Source organism: Galeopterus variegatus, unplaced genomic scaffold (assembly GCF_000696425.1).
Source record: "Galeopterus variegatus unplaced genomic scaffold, G_variegatus-3.0.2 Scaffold1820, whole genome shotgun sequence".
NCBI lineage: Eukaryota > Metazoa > Chordata > Mammalia > Dermoptera > Cynocephalidae > Galeopterus > Galeopterus variegatus.
Genome location: NW_007727931.1, coordinates 17,653 through 25,886, shown reverse-complemented (window position 1 = coordinate 25,886; position 8,234 = coordinate 17,653).

Below are 8,234 nucleotides of genomic sequence, written 5' to 3'. Positions count from 1 at the left end.
CTGGGTGCAGACAGCAGGCTAGAGAAGAAAGGGGTTAGAATGGACTGGAGCAATCAGGAAGGCTTCCTGAAGTCAGGGATATTAACTGGGTCTTGACAGACAGGTAAGAACTGGATAGGCAGAGAGAAGGGGCAGGAGGACACTTGGAGCGAAGAGAGGGTGCAGGTGGAGGAGGGGTTGTGCAGGAGGTAGGGGAACAGGCTGGGCAGTGTTCTTAAGGGTTTCAGAGCCATGATTCAAAGTGTCTTGCAGGGGGGTGGTGGGTAGGGCTGGGAAAGCTCCAGGGGGCTGCTGCATAGGGGCTGGAAGAGGAGAATGGACAGGTTGGGCAGGGCTGGCCACACATGCAGGCCCTCCACTGACATCGTCTCCACAGCTCTATGTAAGAGGGGAGGGCGGGATGGGTGCTCAAGACTCTAATGACCCAGGGCTCTTCTGTGCTCTTCTTTCCCAATACAGTGGTTCCCATCCTGGTGGTCCTGTGGAAATGGGGGTGGCCCTGTGGAAATGTAGGGACTTGAAAAACTGCTGATGCTGGATCCTATCCCAGAGAGTCTGCTTCAATTGATTTGAGGTAACTACAATGTGCAGCCAGTGCTAAGAACCACCAGATGTGAACTTGAACAGCAAAAGAGAGTCAGTGAAGATAGCCATGGGACCCAAACATCAGGTCAGCATCTGTTAAGCCCTGGGAACCTCCTTCCCTGGGACAGTTAGGACTCTTGAGTTGCAAGAAACAGAAACTCAATGGTGCCTCATAGAACCCAAGGGTGGGACAGGGGGCACGGAAAGGGCCTGGCACTGGGATTTGAAAGGCCTGGGCCATCCCCACTGACTATACCCTACTCACTCACATCAGCTGGGGCCTTCTCACCACAGACTGGCTCCCTCTGTCATCACCCAAATAGCATGAGATGGCTGCCACCGGGCTGGTAAGCTGCCACCACAATGGCTCAGGCTACACACTACACACAGGCCAATCCAGCTTTGCTCAGGCCCCCTTTCCAGTTGTGGGAAAGAGAATTTGTTTGACTAGTTTGGTCATGGATCCACCCTTCCAAGGGGCGTAGCATGACCTGGCAGAAATACGGCTGCAGGAGCCAAATGCACCTCTTTGTGGCAGGTGCTGTGCTGGGCACTGGGGACACAGAGAGGAGCACACTCCCATGGCCTCCTCAGGAAATATTTGATCTGGGTTTTGATGAATGCACAGGAGTTTTCCAGGTGGAGAGGTGGGCAGGGTGTAATAAGATGGGCTGGGGAGTCTGTCTGAGGCAAGAACACCACAAAAAGAAAAGCTACCTTCCAGCTCTCTCCTCTCATACGAATGGAGAGGGAGAATGCCAAGGCAAGGAGGGGTCCCCAAGGGGACCATGGATGTGTTGTTTGGATTTGATATGCATTATACTTTCTCCTCTTACTGCCACCACCTGCTGCCTCCAAATTGGATTTTCCTCCTCCAATGGCTGAGCTGCAGCTGATAATGGAGAGTTGTTCTGGATTTTGTTTGTTTGTTTGTTTGTTTTTAAAGCAGGGCACATTGTTGCTCTAGAAAAAATACAGGTTCTGTTAGGAAGGAAAAAAAGAAAAGAGATGAAGCTACAAACTCTCGACCTACACGTATTCCTTCCCCTTTATTGTAAACACCTGACTCTGATCAGCACAGCCCTGGAGGAAGTGAGGGATATGCTGACCAGGAAAAGTTTGCAAAACAGGGAGGATGCTGGCAAAGGGATGTGAGGAACAGCTTTGAGGAGGTGAGATGTGTGCTCTGGGAGGAGAAGACCTCAGGGGAGTGTGTGTGTGTGGGGGGGACACATCTGAAGAGTATAGATATTCTGAGCAGTGTATTCGGTGGTTAAGCATGTGGCTGCTAGTGCTAGGAAGACTGGGGACTGGGGTGACTGACTTGTCCCAGTTTGCTGCTGGCTTTCCTGGTTTTAGCACTGATAGTCCAGTGTCCTGTAAATACCTGTATGGATTGGTCACCCTACCCTAATGTCTCTGTGCCTCAGATTCCTCCTCTGTAAAATGGGTATAAAAAAAATACCTACTATATAGAACTACTGTGATCATTAAACAGGAGAGTTTGTATAAAGGACCTAACCCAGTGCATGGCACAAAGACATGTTCAACAAATATTAGCTATTTATAGTAACATTATATTAGATATATAAACTTTTACTAGGCAGTCCCAAGGGGGGAAACTGGACCAAGCTGCTCAATATAAGGAAAAATTACGTCACAGACCATGAGGTAGTGAGTTGCCAGGCTGTTCAAATATAGCCTGATGTTGGGCCTGATGTGTGAAGCAGAAAGTAGAATTAGCTGCCTCCCGATCCAGAAACTTTTTAGTCCTCTGATATATTCAGTCTCACTCTCTTCTTTGTTTTTCCTGAGGAAAGAAGCTAGCTTGTCAGAGAGAGTGTTTCCTTTTCTTCTCATCAGGAATTCCTGTCATGGGAGACCACCCAGAGCTGCTTGAATAAAGACCAAGAGACACTCCAGCCAGTTCCAGTGACCTGCGTTATGCTAACGACAGAAGGGAACGTGAATGGCTCTCTGCTGTCCTGGCTAATGGGGCTGCCTCCAGAGAGGAGCTCCAAGCTCAGGCTGGTTGGACCTCCATCAGCCAGCTGCTCCCCCACCCCACCAGGCTGTGGGACTAGAACAACCCTGCTCAGGGGCTCTGCTGTTCATGCGTGTGTGTGTGTGTGTGTGTGTGTGCACACGCGTGTGTGTGGAATATGCAAGGGTCCTACAAGATGTGTGCATTCAAAGTCCCAGACCGCCTCCCCCTCTCCACCTTGTTTCTCCTTGTCATTCCTCAGCCTCAACCCCTTACCCCACCCCCTACATAATGTCCTCTCAGGCCCAGCAGATTAGCTGAAGACAAGGCTGAGGCAATTAATCGAGCCCTTTCAAGGCTTGTCACTAGAAAGCTCTTTAACTCTGCCACCTGAGTTGGGGCCCCAGGCATGTGACAGGGATGGGGGAGGGGTGCTGTCGGGAAAATTAAGGTTTGTAGTCTTGTTCAGGCTCCAGAGGCATTGCTAGGCCTCTGACCGAAGAATGACCCCGCATAGGCTATGTGCCCTACTCTCAGAAACGGTGCAGGCCTACGGGATGGGTGCCTAGTGACTGTCAGATAAGAAGGAAAGTAAGTCCTGGAGCTTCTTGGACCTGGGGAACCTGGCCAGTTCCCAGGGCTGGAGAACATCCTGAAGACTAGTGAGAAAAGATCCAAGCGTTATTAAAACAACCACAGCTTGGGCCGGCCCGGTGGCGCACTGCTACAGTGCGCCGCTTGGAAGCGTGGCGGCGCTCCCGCCGAGGGTTGGGATCCCACATACAGACCGGTTCCCGCTCACTGGCTGAGCGAGGTGCGGGGGCAACACCGAGGGTTGCGATCCCGTTGCCGGTCCCGGTCCGGTACGGGCGTGACACTGAGGGTTGCAGTCCGTTGCTGGACACAAAAAAAAGACAAAAAGGAAAAACAACCACAGCTGTATGTTTGCACACAGACTAATGTTATCAGTCTGTGGCTGGGTGATATAAGCAGGATTTCCTCAAGCCACTCTCTGAAGTCTCACCAGTGGAGTGGACCCACCGCCCAGGACAATCCCAGCTGGGACTCCAGATCACTGTTCATGGGACTTCCTACTGCTGCTTGGATCTGGATGTAGGTGTTGTATACACTGTTTGGTGATGTATACACTGTTTAATTCTTTTTTTCCTCTTTTTTAGTATGCCTGCAAAGTCTTGCTTTCTTTGCTTACTTGCTTATTACTATATTTTGATAAACATCATAAACTGGCTTATTAGTGTGACGAGTGGTTTCTTTTACCAACAAATCCTTTGAAGCTAAACAAAAATAAAAACTTTCGGCAAAACAGGTGCCAAGAACATAGGGCAGCTGCTTGGGTGGGACCTAGTGTAGAAATGGTCAGGAAGCCTAGATTACTCAGACATACAGATTATGTGGACATAGCAGTGGTCATTGTGTTTCACTGTGGTTTGTCTCTTACTAGAAGTTTGCTCTGGCTAACCTGCTGCAGAACAAAGATCTAAGAGGTGGGATGCTGAACAATAAACCTGCTGACTACATGGACCATCACAGGAAAAAACTTTCCCCTAGGATGTGAGGGACCTTAGAGAGGGGACATTGTGTACTGATATGGTATGTATTAGGGATGGAGTGAGGTGGGCGGTAATATGTCTCCTCAAATCTTCCTGCCCCAACACAGTGCTTCTGTGAGGCCTGGGGAACTGGTGGGAAAAGGGGACCAGGTCGAGGCAAGAGCCACACAAGGAGAGGATTAGAAGGAGGGAAGACCCTGGGTCTCCAGGCCTGTCTCTGCCTGTGTCTGACATCGTGGTGTCTCTCATATGACAACCATTGTTGGTAGCCAGGCCGGGCAGGGGCATCAGAGGCCCAGATGCTGAGGTGGGCCCTGTTCACGACTGTGTGTAATGTGTGTGTGTGGTGGGTGTTTGGGTGTGCGCTCTCAGGGCCTGCCCACCTGGCTGTCATTCTAAGACCAGGAGTGAGGCCCTGGAATTTTCTCTCAAAACTTATTTCAGTAGGCCATCAACCACCCTGGGCTTTGGTCCTCCCCAGCTCCTCTGGTTGCCACTAGAGGGCAGCAGCCAACACAGCCAGGCAATGGGAATTTCTAGGGTGGCAGACTCCTGGCTCTCACATCTGTCTGGATCTTCCCAGCTCCTAGGGATGTGCAGGCTCCAGTGGTGTGGGCCACTGGGTCCCTGCAGACTCCTGGCTCTCACATCTTCTGTCTGGATCTTCCCAGCTCCTAGGGATGTGCAGGCTCCAGTGGTGTGGGCCACTGGGTCCACAGATCCAACTAAATGCCTGTCTCCGGGCTTGGGACAGTAAATATGTAAGTCCGTGAGAGTGTAAGAAGATAAGTTAGTGAAGACACTGGAGGGGGCCAAAGGTGACCAGAGGTGGCCAAGGCCAGAACTTTGAGGTATAATCATAAATTCCCGCAAGCAAACAGGTAGAGGGAGAAGAGGGAAAGCCCATAGGACCAGTTAGTCTCCAGGGAGATTGGCCAAATGGCATGTGAAGACTAGGCAGGCAGAATGACCCTGACAGTGAAGTCAGGTGGCTTGAAGAGACCAGAGAAAACCATGTGAGCTCTGTAGCCAGATTGCCCAGATTCAACCCCAGCTCCTCCAAGTACTAGCTGTGTGACTTTGGACAAGGTATGGAACCTCTCTGTGTCTCAGTTTCCTATCTGTGAGATGGATACCATAACAGTACTATCTCCTACACTTAGAACAGTGGCACAGAGTAACAACACTGTAAATGCAGGAAGTTATTATTTTCTGCACTGCATCTTAGCCAAAAGGCCGCAAAGCATTGTTTTCTGAGGAGAGATCCAGATGATGTTGAAATAGCTAGTTTCCCCTGGAACTCCCTCCTGAGACACACAGGAATCAGTTCCCCCACACACTGGCATTAAAAGGTAACATATGAATGTGTGTATTAGTAAAAGTTAAAGGAGTGTGTGTAAAATGAGTGTGTTATACAGGTCTGTCAGTTTTTAAATCAACAAACTGATCAGTCACCTTTCAATCTACAAACCTTTCACACTGGAAATAAGTCCCTTGAGTGTGGGGGCCCTCCTGCTCCCTCCCATTCTTCCTTTAAGCAAAGCCTGGGTTTGCCCCCTCCCCCTGTAACCCCCTGCATACGCATGGTCCCAAGGAGCCTCCCTGAGCCCTGCCCTGTCCTGTTGGGTCTGGTGAAGCAGGCTTGCTTCTCACCACTCTCCGGAAATGGAAATCCAGGTGCTCGGCCCTGGCTCCCCAGGGCCAATATTGGCTCTACAGCTGGGCGGGCTGTGGGGGTGTGTGTGTGTGTGTGGTGTGTGTGTGTGGTGTGTGGTGTGTGTGTGTGTGTGTGTGTGTGTGTGTGTGTGTGTCTCAGTCGAGGGTGAACATGCTTCACCTTTTGGGGCCCCAAGTTTCCCTTATCTACAATTCTAGAGAGGGGTGGGTTGGGGATACTTTTATATTTTCCTCCTTCCCTGGGAGGATATTTAGGAAAAGACCAACTGAAAGTTTACTAAGCTTCTACTCACTAATACGTCTGTGTCTCAAATACAAACTTCTAATAGAAAAGATCTGAGCATCGAGGTCCCCTATTGGGCTAATCAGGGATGACCAGGTCACGTGATCCAAGGTTAGCCAATTTATCTCTAAGGCATCACATGGTGGCTTTCCTCAGAAAGGGACTGGTTAGGTAACCACAGGAAGTTTGAGGCATCCTAGCAGGTCCAGCATACTATGAACATTTTAAACTTTATTTATGAATAGGTAATATGTTTACATATATATATTTGTGTGTGTGTGTGTGTGTGTGTGTGTGTGTGTGGCTGGTCGGTATGGGGATCCAAACCTGTGACGTTGGTGTTACAAGGCTGCGCTGTAACTGGCCAGTCCTGTTTACATGTATTTACATAGCTGAGTGTTTTAAGGATATAAAAAGACATGCAGTGGGAATTCTCTCCTGCTCTTGAACCCCAACCCTTCTCTTCCTAGGAAGCAAGTAAAGTTATCATTTTCTTTTCTTTTTTGGCAGCTGGCCGCTAAGGGGATCCGAACCCTTGATCTTGGAAGGTTGTCATTTTCTTTTTTCTTTCTTTCTTTTTTTTTTTTTTAATAAAGATGACCGGTAAGGGGATCTCAACCCTTGGCTTGGTGTTGTCAGCACCACGCTCAGCCAGTGAGCAAACCGGCCATCCTTATATAGGATCTGAACCCGTGGCCTTGGTGTTATCAGCACCGCACTCTCCCGAGTGAGCCACGGGCCGGCCTGGAAGGTTGTCATTTTCTAATGTATCCTTCCAGAGATATTTTATGCAAAGAAATATGTTATAGATTCTTTCTCCCATCCTTTTGCTTTTTTCAAAAGGAGTGCTATGTGGGTACATAAAGAACATCCTCATTTGTTTTTATGGCTCTGCTTTATGGTCTACCAAAATATACGTAACCACTTTCCTATTAATGAAAGTTTAGGTTGTTTTCAGTCTCTCATTCAGTGCTACAATGAAGAGCCTTGTAAATAAGCATATGGTCCTTTAAGGTCTCATTGCCCCTCATACATATCCCTCAGGAATTCTTAACTGGGGGTCCGGGGACTCCTTAGAAGTCAGCGGATATAGAATTCAGGGAGACAAATTCAAGGAGCCTGGAAACTTGGAAGGGAAAAAGTTTCCACTTTTATTTGCACTAAAAATTGAAGATATCTTGAAATATCATTTACACTCATCCCTACTTTGTCATTGTAGTAGGTATTTATTAGATTTTCGATTAGATATGGTTGTTATTTATTAATAAAGCACATACATTACTGTGGCACACATTTGGTTTCTAAAAAAGATCTTGATACCTGTATTTCAATGTAATTGCTTTGCTTTGTAATCTTATGTATTTTTTATTGTGGTAACATAACCATACATAAAATTTACGATTTTAACCATTTTTAAGTATACAGTTCAGTGGCATTAAGCACATTCGCATTGTTCTGTGACCATCACCACCATCCCTCTCCAAAACTCATTTTCCCAAACTGAAGCTCTGTACCCATTAAACAGTAACTCCCCATTACCCTCTGCTCCCAGCCCCTGGCAACCACTGTTCTACTTTCCGTCTCTATAATTTTGACTACTCTAGATACCTCATATGAATGGAATCATACGGTATTCGGCTTATTTCACTTAGCATAATGTCTTCAAGGTTCATCCATGTTGTAACATGTGTCAGAATTTCATTTCTTTTTAAGGCTAAATAATATTCCATTGTATGTATATACCACATTTTATTTATTCATTCAGCCATTAACAGACATTTGAGCTGTTTCCATTTTTTGACTATTGTGAATAATGCTGCTATGAACATTGAGGTACAAATATCTCTGCTTTCTCGGTTCTTTGGGGTCTATACCCAGAAATGGAATTGCTACATCATATGGTAATTCAGTGTTTAAGTTTTTTAAAGGAATATGTATTTATTTTTATGCATGAAAAATATGATTCTGAGATAAGAAACGTACCAGACTCCCATTATACATACTTTATTTTGCATGCCTGTCTTGGCCACTAGATGGGGGACTACCTGACAGGACTGTCCAGTTCCATCTACCCCCTTCAGTTAACTCTCCTAGAAGTGTAGTAAATACATTCAGTGCCTAGTGGGCACCTTGA